The sequence below is a fragment of the Trachypithecus francoisi genome, unplaced genomic scaffold (genome assembly GCF_009764315.1).
Source record: "Trachypithecus francoisi isolate TF-2019V2 unplaced genomic scaffold, Tfra_2.0 Lachesis_group5, whole genome shotgun sequence".
In the NCBI taxonomy this organism is placed as follows: Eukaryota; Metazoa; Chordata; class Mammalia; order Primates; family Cercopithecidae; genus Trachypithecus; species Trachypithecus francoisi.
Genome location: NW_022681470.1, coordinates 107,576,393 through 107,590,484, shown reverse-complemented (window position 1 = coordinate 107,590,484; position 14,092 = coordinate 107,576,393).

The window sequence follows — 14,092 nt, the reverse complement described above, 5'->3', positions numbered from 1 at the left end:
TCTTCCTCCACACAGTGAGTGGCACTTGTGGTTCCCAAAGGCACTTTCAACCCACTGACATTGTGAGTGTTGCTTGTCTGACTAGGAGAAAAGTTAGGTTTCCAACAACTTTCTTCCTTCTAGATTTTAAGAAAATAAAGACTTTATTTGTTTTATTAAAATGATACAGATAAATTCATATAAAATAGGAGAGTACACAAAGCAAGTTTTAAAAAAAAAATCTTAAATACCATTATCTAGAAGTAACCACACTTAATATTAGTTGAACATCATTCTAGATGTCTCCTTATGCATATATTCAGATGCAAAGGTGGATAGATGGATAGAGCTAATTTTTTAATAATTGGATAATACTCTATATGTTACTTTTGGCAAATATATCAAATTTAATATTATTTTGAGCTTAATATGAAAAATAAATTGAAGTAAAACTGAAAATATTCTATCACAAGAAAGAGGTAGTGACAGATGTAGTGGCAAAATTTGTTCACAAATTCATTACCACTCCTTCAACTGAGGGGTGGGCTCTATTTCTCCAGAACCTTGAATCTGGGCTGTGCCTGTCACTGCTTTATCCAGTAGAATATAGTAGAAGTGACATGGTTTCAATTCTGCACCTAGGCTTCAAGAGAACTTGCAGCTTTCACTTCCTTCCTTCCTCATGAAACCCAGCCACCATGCTGCAAGGAAGCCTGATGTGGTTTGGATGTTTGTCCTCTTCAAATCTCATGCTGAAATGTAATCCCCAATGTTGGAGGTGGGACCAGGTGGGAGGTGTTTGGGTTGTGGAGGCAGATCCCTCATAAATGGGTTGGTGCTGTCCTTGAGGTCCTTGAGATAGTGAGTGAGTTCTCACAAGATCTGGTTGTTTCAAAGTATGTTGCACCTCCCCCGTCTCTTGCTCTCACGCTCGCCATGTGAGGCACATGCTCCCCTTTGCCTTCTGCCATGATTGTAAGCTTCCTGAGGCCGTCACCAGAAGCAGATGCTGTCACCGCACTTCTTGTACTTCCTGCAGAACCATGAGCCAATGAAGCCTCTTTTCTTTATAAATTACCCAGCCTCAGGTATTTCTTTATAGTAGTACAAAACAACAACAACAACAACAACAAACCTAATACAGAGCAGCTACACAGAAATGCCAACAATGGGGGAGAATTGAGGCCCCTGGTCAACAGTCACAACTGAATTCCCAAACAACAGCCATCATTAACTTTGCCAGCCATGTGAGTAAGCCATCTTGGGAGTGACCCCTCTGGCCCCAGTTGAGCTACTCTAGTTGACACCAGGTATACTAGAGACAAACTGTCCTTACCCTGAGATCTGCTCAAATTGCCAGATTGTGATCAAATACATGATTATCATTATTTTAAGCCACTGTTAGGATGGTTTGTTGTGCAGCAATATATCATTTAAACAAAATCTCTGTACAATTAAGAAAAAAAGATGAAAAATTTAAGAGGTGAAATTTCTCAATTACAGATTTCACTCTTCAAAAGTCTCAACTGACCCTAGCTGGAAAAAAAAACGCACTTTTATTTTTCCTGTTATTGCTTTTCCTGTATACTGTTGTTACATTGAAAAGTTTACACGTTTTGTAATCTTTATGTTATGTTCTGAAACAAAATCCCAGGGTTATTTAGTCTTCGTTTCATATTTAAATGGTAAAATATTTACCAGGAGATGTTTCACCACGTCTTCTTAATTCCTAATTTCTATTATTTGGTTTCAACACTTGGTTAATGGCTTTTAACCTCAGATATTCTCCCAGCCAAAAAGAGTTTATGAGTGCTATTTTTCCCACATTCACTGATGTTTAAGAACATCTATCTGTTACCTTTTTCCTTGGTTATTAACTTGGGTGAGTGTTTTGGTTTTTTTTTTTTTTTTTAAAGACACGGTTTCACTCTGTTGCCCAGGCTGGAAAGCAGTGACATGAACACAACTCACCACAGACTCAACCTCCTGGGCTCATGCGATTCTCCCACCTCCAGCTCCCACGTAGCTGGGACCACAGATGCACACCACTGCACTTGGCTAATTTTGTTTAATTTCCCACCACGTTGCCCAGGTTGACTGTAATATTCTTGAGTCACAATTTTCTTCTGCATTTGTTGCTTCTTTGTCATTAGTATTCTTATGTTGTTTAAAGAAATCTGAGGCCAGCCTGATTTTCTCTCTCTTGAATTGATTTGCGTTTTCTACCTGGTTGCCTGACATTTGTTTGTTTTCGTTTATCTTTTGAATTCAACAATGCAGTCAGGATAGATCTAAGGTAAATGTTATATTTACATTACCTTCCCTGAAACATAGTAGCCTTTTCAGCTTTATTTATTCCTTTTATTTCAGAGTTTTCCTTCAATTCCAATTCCAATATGATTTTGTTCCATTTCTTGGGTTTTCTACTTTAGAGACGCAAATTTATGCATTTATTGGTTCACTTTATTCTCCAAATCAAATATTGTTTCTCTAATTTTTGATCTCCTTGTCTTTTTTTTTTTTCCATTTACTATTATCTCAAGTCTTCCCTTTCTGTCAAGTGAGAAAGTCACTTCCTTTTCACTCTCTCTCAGTTCTGTTTAAATAAAGGAGAAGGTCTCAATTTGGTGCTAGAATATCTTCAACATCTTTCCAAACTTACCTAATTCTCCTTTTTAATAGACAGTAGACCTTAAGGTTTAGTGCCTTTCACAGGCAATAATGTATAACTAAAATTTAATAGCATTAATTTATTTTCTCTAGAATGAAGGGGAGAAAAAATAATTTATTTTTATTATATTTATTTTTGACAAGTTATATTGGCTTTCCATGAACTGCTGATATAAAGTTTCCTTTTGAAATAAATTTCTTAGACTAAAAAAGCAAGCTGATTTAAAGAAAATGTTCCATATATCATAGAACAAGTAACATTTAAATACGTCAAAAATTAAGTTTGTGATACATGAATCCATGGCCTTTAGGAAAAACTGTTCTTTATTTTGTTAAAGCATCTGGATTCTGGCCTCCTTTTTGGAGATTTTGTTAAAAATCTCTACCACACCCTCAGTCCACCCACTGCTTGGGGGAATCCTAGAGCCTATACTTCCATGTCAACCCCAAATTACTCACTTCCCCACTTCACTCTCCTGTCTTCCCAAACATCTCTTTCCACCCCCTGCCAAGTGAGAAGACAAGAGGGGAAGGAGGTAAGGGTGTCTGAGTGGTCACCCTGTTGTTAATAGTTCACACATCAGGGAGAAGAACTTGGCCTCAGTTTCCCAGTGTCTCTTCTGTCTGGCTTCCTGATCCTCCGGGCACCCTTGTCTTATTTATTTTATCTTTTGCCCTCAGTAATGTTAAGTTCCTGTTCCTTGCTGGGGAGAACTAGCTGTCTGTGGTTATGATTGTCCCGACTTCTCTCTCCATTTTTCTTTCAGGCTGGAAAGATCACATGGCTAAACTTGGCAGTCTCTCTGTCTCCGCTGAGTTCTACTCTTCACTCCCTAAGTTGATTTTTGTCCAGAGGGAATTGTCTAATGAGAAAACTGAGTCAAAAGCGTGTGAAAGATATCTAAAGCCTTTGATTTGGGGTCATTCCAAGGCAGGAGTGACTGATCCTGCTGCAGGTAGTCAGCTTCAGTGAATTCCTATGATTTTATGTTGCCAAGGCATCCATTTTGAATGTAAGTTGGACTTTCTCACACCAGAAACAGGGCTTAGTTATCCTTGACAGTTTCCAGTTCTCCACCTATTCCCAATTCCTCAATGTAGTTGACGATTTATCTGCTTTATACAACCATCTCCTGGTGACCAACCCCTTTTGGCACAGTTAGATGCAACCTGCTTGATGCACCCCACTGACACCCACACCCCACAAGGATTGCACAGATGTGCCACAGTGGCCACTCTCAGTCACAGCATGGTGCAGGGAACTCATGCCTGCTTGCTCTAAACCCATCAATTAGAACTTCTCACGGGAAACCTGCTTGGGTAGTGCTGCAGACTCCAATAAAGTCTTTGGCCTTTGGGTCCTCTGTGTCCTTTCTCTTACTTCCTGCCCACTGGTTGAGTGTGTGTGTCCTGGTCAGCTCCCTTCCTGTTGGCCCTGGGAAGGATGCTCCCCTCTTCTCTCTGGGACCTGTAAGTAATAAACTGCTTGTAATATTTCACATGTTTTGTTGTGTCACCTCTTCTGTTTCTCACCAGATTGACACACCTGAACCTCATTTCTTTCCTGGTCAGGGCTTGCCTACAGAGTGGCTATCTTGGTAAGAGCCAAGTAGACACAAGTCAGACAAGAACCACAAAGGTATCTGCCAGTATAGACAAGTTTCCTGTGAGGGGGACACCTGGTCAAAAATTGGACCATGCACCAGGATAAAGGAGGTCCTGTGAAAGGTCAGTTGTAAGCATCCATGACCAAGTTCTCTGGAGCCCTATCAGGACAGCGGTAGAGTTTACTGGAAATCTGAGGCAGACCTCAAGACCAAATAAGAAAAAAAAAGTCAGCTCTTTGATTATTTTTAAGTTCTCTAAGACAAACACACACATATTCTTACACATATACACACATTCACACAAATGTACACACACATATAAGCTCTCACACACATACACACAAATATACACATACACATTCACACTCACTTTCACATGTGTGCAGACACACACATATCTACACACATTCTTCCAGACATACACACATTTGCACGTGTACACATATATTCACATACATACCAGAGGCACATCCTTACACTTGTACACAGTGGAGGTAAAAATGACTCCATCTTGGATGCCAATCCACCATGTTAACTTCTGATTATCCCAGTCCCATGGATGCCTCCTGATTCCTGCTTTATTTACTGTCCCTAGTGTAAGAACATGTCAATCTTGGTGTTATTACACAAATCATAGGCTATGACGCATGGGGCTTTCTTGCCTGTTCTGGAGGGTTGCCTTTGACTGTCTTGCTGGAGCAGCAGCACCTTTCCCTGTGGTACATAAGTCTTGGGTCTGGGGAGTAACAGTGCAGAGACCTACCTGTCTTATTGCTGCCCAGGACCACACTTCCATCCTATTCTGACAAACTGGATTTGTCTGCCTTGTTCTTTGGTTTCTCGCGTTTGGGGGTTGTTTTTCATATACAGCCCTTTCACGTAACATACATACATGCACCTACACACATGCATACCCTCACTAACTCATACACACTTTCCTGTTAAACTCTTCTCTTTGTTAAAAGAAAAAAGTTATTCCGATTCGTTGGCATCAAGAAATATATCCAAGGTTGGGCGTGGTGGCTCACACCTGTAATCCCAGCACTTTGGGAGGCCAAGGCCAGCAAATCACTTGAGGTCAGGAGTTCAAGACAAGCCTGGCCAACATGGTGAAACTCTGTCTCTACTTAAAAATACAAAAATTAGCCTGGTATGGTGGTGGGTGCCTGTAATCTCAGATACTCAGGAGGCTGAGGCAGGAGAATGGCTTGAACCCGGGAGGCAGAGGTTGCAGTGAGCCAAGATTATGCCACTGCACTCCAGCCTGGGGGACAGAGTGAGACTCTGTCTCAAAAAAAAAGAAAAGAAAAAAGAAAGAAAGAAGAAGAAAGAAGAAAGAAAGAAAAGAAGGAAAGAAGGAAAGAAGGAAAGAAAGAAAGAAAGAAAGAAAGAAAGAAAGAAAGAAAGAAAGAAAGAAAGAAAGAAAGAAGGAAAGAGAGGGAAAGAAGGGAGGGAGGGAAGGAGGGAGGGAGGGAAGGAGGGAGGGAGGGAAAGAAGGAAGGAAGGAAGGAAGGAAGGAAGGAAGGAAGGAAGGAAGGAAGGGAGAAAGGGTATGTCCAGAGCCATAGAAATACTCTGCAATGTCATCTTACTTGTTGTAACAGTGGCCTGCAAAGTAGCCAATCAAATTTAAATGCACGGATAGCCAACTCCAGAGGTCAAAAGAAACCAGTCTGGGTGAGAAGACGAGAGTAACTGATTGCTTTCATCATTTCTTACCAAAATAACTAAAACTACAGTCTACTGAAAATATTTGAATAAGTACAAAGCCAAATCCCAAATTTTTTATTTCAGCTTTGCAAGTCTCAGAAATTATCTTTTTCTCAGCTAGTGGAAGCTGAGTTCACTAAAAATGCTTGTTAACCTAATTAGGTGACTGAGCTAAGTATACATTCTAAGTTGGAGGACTGTGAGTGAGCACACAGGTGAGGGTAGGTGGCTTAGTTTCCCTGAGATCTGCTGCGGTGGTGATTTATTTTAGAAAGCTGCATCTTTAATTAAGCATGAATAGCATATGATTTATTATGTGTGCATAACATGTTGTAACCAAGTATCGCCATGTTCAAAGAGCCCTAAAGTTCTGTGAACTAAAGGAGCAACAAGTCCGTGTCACTTGGCAGACACAATATGTGTTGCCTTCTTACTCCATGTATTAGTCCGTTTTCACACTGCTGATAAAGATACACCTGAGATAGGGTCATTTTTAAAGAAAAAGAGGTTTAATGGACTCACAGTTCCATGTGGTTGGGGAGGCCTCATAATCATGGCAGAAGGCAAAAGGCACGTCTTACATGGCAGGAGGCAAGACAGAATGAAAGCCTGTGCAAGGACACTCCCCTTAATAAAAACATTAGATCTCATGAGACTTACTTCACAAGAACAGCAAGGGAAAGACCCACCCCCATGATTCAATTACCTCCCACTGCATCCCTCACACAACACGTGGGAATTGTGGGAGCTACAATTCAAGATGAGATTTGGGTGAGGACACAGCCAAACCATATCACTCCATAACGTCTTCCACTTCATTTAGTTGCTTTTTAGAGTGATGCCTGTGCGGTGTGACCACATGCTCTTGGAATTTCAGGAGGGATGCTGCTTAAGGTGGTAGATATGTAGCAATCCTGGCTGAGCCCAATCAGGTTGCTGTTGCAGACTTGTGGGCTGATGGCCCTGTGGGTGTCTTTTACAGAAGCCGATATGCATGGTCGGGGGGTTCCTGGGGGCCAGAGGTACTAATAGAGCAGAGAAAAGGAAGGTAAGGGGCAGTTTCTGTCCCTGCCACAATCGCCTCTCCTTGGCTGGCTCTGCCCACTGTGCAGGCTAATTGATTACATTTGACCTCCTATGGATAGGGGGTTGGGAGGAAAGCCAAAGGAGCAGCTTTCATGAAAGTTCGAGGGAGATTCTGGGCACCACTGTGACTGAGGCAAGCAAGCAAAACCAAGTTGGAAGAGAGGGTTCATTGCTCTTATTTTGGTGCCACAACATAGCAGCAGGGTCCGACAGGGTCTGAAAAACCACGAAGAGCAGCTATAGTATGACTGGCATGATTTTCCTGGAACAGTGACACAGGACCTTGTCTCATGAGGGTCACCAGCAGCGGCAGCAGAGGTTAGTGGCCTCCCTCAAGGGCTTGTATGCCATGAGTTTCCACAAGAATATCAAGCAAAAGAACTTGAGGAGGCTCGTTCCTGAGTACCTATGAGTCCCTGGAGACTCACAGAAATACTGCAGGGAGACCTTGAATGGCTGGTGGTTGAAATCCTACATTCTCCATGAGAGGGTTCGATGTCAGTGTCAATGGTACTTCTTTTGTTCCATCAGACTAGTGAAATGGAGACATTCAGATACACATACTCCATAATCAGTAAGTAAATTATCACTATGCTCACACATACACACAACAACAACAACAACAACAACACCTCTATGCTGAGATAGGCTCTCTGGCTCCTGGGAATACTACATGTCATTCAGATTACATGCCCCAGCCTCCCCTGCAGCCAGGTGTGCCTGTGTGACCAAGCCCTGGAAAATGGAATGTAAAAGCAGAAAGAATATATGCCTCTTTCAAGGCCGTTCATAATAATCTCCCACTTGTTACCACCTATCCCTGTTTTCATCCCTCAGCTGAACAGAGAGGACTCCGAGGAACTTAAGGAGGTCAGAGGCAAAAGACTCTGGAAATAGCCTAGCATCTGAATTTTCTATTATCATTATTATTACTAAACCCCTGGGCTCAAGCTATCCTCCCACTTCTGCCGCCCTTAGTGCTGGGAGTACAGGCATGAGCGATCACACCTGGCCTGGCACCTGAATTTTCTACATGGAAAATGACCAGACCAAAAATATCCACACTGGTGTAATGAAAACAAAAAATTTCACTGAGATTCTGGCATTGTTTATTATAAAAGTTAGTGGTGCTAACCTTCCCTATTATACCAGAAAAGCATTATTATCCCCAAACTACAAATATGTAAATTAAAGCTTACAGGGGCTTAGTCAGTGATTCTCAACCAGGATAAATTTTACTCCCCAGGGGACATTCGGCAATGTTTGGAGACATTTTTGATTTTTACAACCAGAGGGGAAGGGTTGCTGCTGGCATCTGGTATGTAGAGGCCAGAAATGCTGCTAAATCCTCCAGTGTACAGGACTAGACCCTACAACAAAGAATTGTCCAATCTAAAACATTAACATTACTGAAGTTGAGAAACACAGTGCGGTTGAGGGTTAAGAGACTTGTCTAAAACCACTGAACTAGAAATGGTAAGTGGCTCATAACGTTAGTCCTTTCTTTGTATCAGGTTCTCTTTATCTGGAAACTTGTGAGTAAGCTGCCATGTGACAGTGCCCATACCCCCATGTCACTTCTGGTGGGGGAAGTCCCCTTTTGGGGCCAAAAGAATCAAGCTGAGAAATAATAAATGCACATATGTACAAATTGTAATAAGCTTCAGAGACGAATGACTGATATGGTTAGGCTTTGTGCCCCCACCCAAATCTCATCTTCAGTTGTAATCCCCGTAATTCCCACAATTCCCACATGTCAAAGGAGAGACCAAATGGAGGTAATTGGATCACGGGGTGGTTTCCCCAATGCTGTTCTTGTGATCGTGAGTGAGTTCTCACAAGATCTAATGGTTTTATAAGCGTCTGACATTTTCCCTACTTGCACTTCTCTCTCCTGTCGCCATGTAAAGAAGGTGCCTTGCTTCCCCTCCACCTTCCACCATGATTGTAAGTTTCCTGAGGCCTCCCCAGCCATGTGGAACTGTGAGTCAGTTAAACCTCTTTTCTTTATAAATTACCCAGTCTCGTGCTAGTTCTTTGTAGCAATATGAAAACCGACACTGATTTTTCCTACCTATTTGACAGAGACAAGAATATTGTTTGAAAATCAGTAAACATGTTTGCAGTCCCAACAAGACGTCAGGCCTTAGAAACCTCACTTAGGGAGAAGGCATTTTCATCTCACTGCTAAGGCCCTTGTAGCCTTTTACAAGAGCAAAACAAAAAGCTAGCTTCTGCTTCCAAAAGTAATATATATGTTATTTTTAAGACATGAATAAAAAATAGAAAATAGGCTGGATGCAGTGACTTACGCTGTAGTCCCAGCACTTTGGGAGGCCAAGACAGGTGGATCACTTGAGGTCAGGAGTTCAAGACCAGCCTAGCCAACAAGGTGAAACCCTGTCTCTACTAAAACTACAAATATTAGATGGGCATGATGGCATGCGGCTGTAGTACCAGCTACTCGGGAGGCTGAGGCACAAGAATCACTTGAGTCCGGGAGGTGGAGGTTGCAGTGAGCCGAGATCACACCATTATACTCCAGCCTGGGTGACAGAACAAGACTTAGTCTTAAAAAAAAAAAAAGAAAGTAAAGTGTTTTCTAAATTCCATCTTCCTGAGAAAGCCATGATAAGTAATTTTGTTTATATTCTTCCACATTTTTTTCTATACATATGCTAACATTTCTATTTCTAATCGACATATATTCACACAAATATGTGTGTAGATATATTAGAGACTGCTAGAGTAAAATTTGTGTTCTCTTCTTCCTGAGAACACATGTAGAATATATTTCCCAGCCTGCCTTGCAGTTTAGTTGTGGTCATGTGACTAAGTATAGCCCATGGAGCACGAGTAGAAGTGATATACATTTCTTCTAGACCTGGCTATGAAAACATCCTATACATGCTGCTCTAAGCTCTTTTCTCTTTCTAGCTCATCGGGATGAAGACGGCCACATGTTGAAGATAACAGAGCTTCCTTCAGCTTGAGCTCTGCAGGATCGCTCCGAGGAAAGTAGCCCCAAGAACCTGTTTACTGGCTCTAGATTGTTATATGAACAGCAAGTGTACTTCTACTGTGTACATTTGTGTACAAACTAGCAATATTGCTCTGCAACTTGTTTCTTTCACTTAAAAATGTATCTGGAACAGGCTGGGTGTGGTGGCTCATGCCTGTAATCCCAGCATTTTGGGAGGCTGAGGCAGGTGGATCATGAGGTCAGGAGTTCGAGACCAGCCTGACCAACATGGTGAAACCCCATCTCTACTAAAAATACAAAAATTAGCCTGGCGTGGTGATGTGCACCTGTAATCCCAGCTACTCAGGAGGCTGAGGCAGGAGAATTGATTGAACCCAGGAGGCAGAGGTTGCAATGAGCTGAGATCATGCCATTGCACTCCAGCCTGGGCAACAAAGCAAGACTCTGTCTCGAAAAATAAATAAATAAATACATATATAGGTATATAAAAATACATATATATGTATGTAAAAAATACATATATATATATGGAACGTTTTTCTGTGTCAGTAGCTATCCTGTATTTCTCATAAGATATACTTTTCCCCAACAATTTAACTTTTCAGAAATTAGGAGATATATTTGAGAAGTATGGTTGCCAAAAAGTTTCCATTAAATGATTGAGGTATGTCAGAATCAAGAAAATACCACATGTATTATTTTTTAGGGCCTTAAAAAATAATATGAATTTGTTGTTGCTGTTAAAAATCAAAATAGTACCACCAGATTTTAAAAGAAAGGGAAAGTTCTGCAGTAGGGCATAAATGTTCAGACAGAATAGCGCTTTACTTGAAATACAAGCTGAAATAATTTTGCTAATAAAGGAGCAGAATACTCACAATTCAAAGTGCTGAAGCTAAAGAAGTCTGTGAGATCCTCAAACTAAGTAGCACTGGCAAATAAGGAAAGCACTGGTACAGACACAGGCCGATTGCATCCAGGTTTCATCTTGTAAACTATTCAGAATATATTCAACAATTATAATAAATATGCAAAAATATTATTATATCAAGAGTACTATCAAAACAAAATTAACTTGAAAAATATGAGAAAGCTGTCCTAAGAAGCAGTTAAGTGGCCAGGCATGAGACGGAGATGAGAAATCAACCAACTGGGTGTACCATCTCCAAAAAGATTGAGAATGCCTATTTTTAAAGCCATATTTTATTCATGTTTAAGAAGAGCTATCATATTCTTACCTTCCTATCTGCTGTCAAACTTTCCACGTTCAATAAACTTTTTAAAATTATGAGCACATTTAGTATCATATGAGAAGTGGAATGTTGGACCTAGATTCGTGAATTAGAAATGACTTATCTCTCTCCTTGAAGGTTTTAGAAATATTGTGCATTTAAGAAAACCTTTTTTTTTTCTTTTGCAGAAAGAGCTCCATAAAACATTAAACATGAAAAAATAGGCAAGATGTGCTGAGGGAAAACTTGACATCTTAAAATTAATTTTCCTTATAAAATGCATTTACTGTTTTCTCTCTAAAGCAATGAGGAGTTTTGTGGCCACTGTACAACTCTGTTTTGCCTCTTTTGATGGTTTCCGAGGTCCCTGGACTCCCTAAATTATTCTCTCTGAAATATGTTCTCTTTGGCAGAGTGGAATTTTTTTCTCACGGAAAGAGTTGGTGGTTTAAAAATACCTTTTTTGGGCACAGAATAAAATATTCATCAAACCCTGCCTCCTGATTTCCCAACATCTATTTATGCAAACCTGCCATTAAACATCTTATGGTGACCAAAAAAAGTTCCCAGGTGACAGCAAAAATAACTGATTTATATTACGATTTTATATTCCCAGTCCAGCCTTTAGACATTCCACAAATCTTTATGTTTGTATAGAAAATGATCTCTGGAGTTTTCTTCCTTCCAACTACTATTTATGCCATAAGCGCACAATATTCAAGAACTGATGAGTCTTGGACTAGAATTCACCGCAGAGAGTAGTTTAGGATATAGCTTGCAAAATTTCATAGAGTAAATCCCAGAAGCTCTCCACCCAATGTCATTCCTGACAAATGAAGAAAATATAGGTTCTTTGGAAGAAAAAGATGTGATTTGTAAAGCTAGCTGAGCCAACATCTTCAAAGTAAGAGAGACAGCCAGCGACTCACTATTCATAGGCATATTTTATACCCTTGAATCGTGTGGTTTCTCTGCTGGTGAGTAATGAAAGCCATTTGGTTTTTCTGTCCAAGTAATAACAAGTCTTGTTCAAGGAAACTAGTTTTATTTAAAGCTTTGAGATTGTTTTTCTTGTTTTCTTGGCTTAAAAAAGTCAGCATTGAAACACTCTTACTTCTTTCTTTACTATAAAAAGGAGAAAACTGCTTATTCTTTCTGAGTCCTCTGTGGAATTCGTATTCACGTAGGAAGAAATTTGCATCCCTACACCAATGTCTAGCTTGTTTTTAAATTTTTTTTATTTAGCAGACATTTATATATAGAGTCTGCACCAAGCACTTTATACTTATGAAGTCCATTAATCCTTAGAATACTCAGATAATATTTTCTTGATAATTTCTTCTTTTCCCCAAAATTCAAGGTAGCAGTGATTTTTTGCTGCAGATAGGGCTGCGATTCATTTTAAGCCTTTTTGTCTTTTAGAATCATCCCAAGAAGACAGAAATGAAGAAAGGTAGAGTAAACCTCTAAAATATGATTTAGGGATCAATGTCAGTAGAGAAATAACAGACCAAAGCATCCAAAAAAGGAAATGTTTAACTTTGATAGAGCTTATAGTTTGAGAAATTTGTATAAAAACAGACTAACTCCCAACCATATAAGCTAAACAGCTGGTATTTATTTTATCAAAACTTCAGAAACTTTTGTCACAAATATACCATGAAAGGCAATACTACAGATTATATACTAAAGTTAATAGAGTGGCGTGAATACTGTTTTCACAATGTTCATTAAAGCATTCAGAGAAAATATCACCATGTTATACAATACTGCCCTACATGATAGAAGACCAAGATCTTAATTTCGTCTTTCACCGCTTATATGTGTCTTTTTAATACATATCTAAAAACTTGTCTTTTAAATACATATGTGTCTTTTAAATACATATCTTTAAGATGTATCATGTAAATACAGAAATGGAGATAATAACACTTCCCTTAATGAAAACTGGGGGCTGGGCAGAAGAATCCCTGAAATCTCTGCAGTATGATCTAACATCTTATCACTCATCTCATGCACCAGTGTAACCTCATCTACCACAGCATTCCCCAAAGTGTGATTCACGGCATGCTAGATTTACATGAAAATAAAGCATTCCAAGATACACATGTTTCAGAAATGCTTCATATTATGTGGTCCTCTTGGAGATGCACAACACAGTTAGGCTCTGAGAAGCCCTGCAATAAATGACCTTGCATTATTTATTTAACCTAGTCTTAGTGTTCCAAGAAGGTGACTGGACCACTGGTTTATCTAATGAACTATGGACAATCAGATTTAAGATATGAGGACAAGACATTGCAGAGAATAAAGTTAGAACCTGCATTTAGGAGCAGGTGGGGGTGGTTTCTGTAGTGAAGTTGTTCTAGTTTGGTTCTTAGGTGCAGAGAGTGGGTTTTTCATCCTTCTCAGTTCATGACCCATTTTCACAATGGTCAAAGCAAGGCTCCTCTCTGCTATTGTTTTTAGTTCAGCCCTGTTTTAAATGTACCTAAATTTGTTTTAATCAGATATAGTAAGACATACAGACACAGAAATAACCATTGTAAGGAGGGAGGTCTTACTCTCACAAATCCAGGACCACATTGGGAGGCACAGGGCTAGTGGGGAGGCAGAGTGGGGGGCAGAATGTGGGCGAAAGGCTTTATTGAGGTTCTTGCAGGAAGAGAAGGCAAGACAAGGTAAGTGGGCTTAAGATTGGCCAGTTTGAGTAATTTCAGTTGACTCCGGGGCTTAGAGGCTATAGATGGCCCTGGGGTGATTAGGGCAGGTGGATAGTGGCCCAAGGAGTACATTCCCTATGAGTGCCCAAGAAAGGAGGTGGT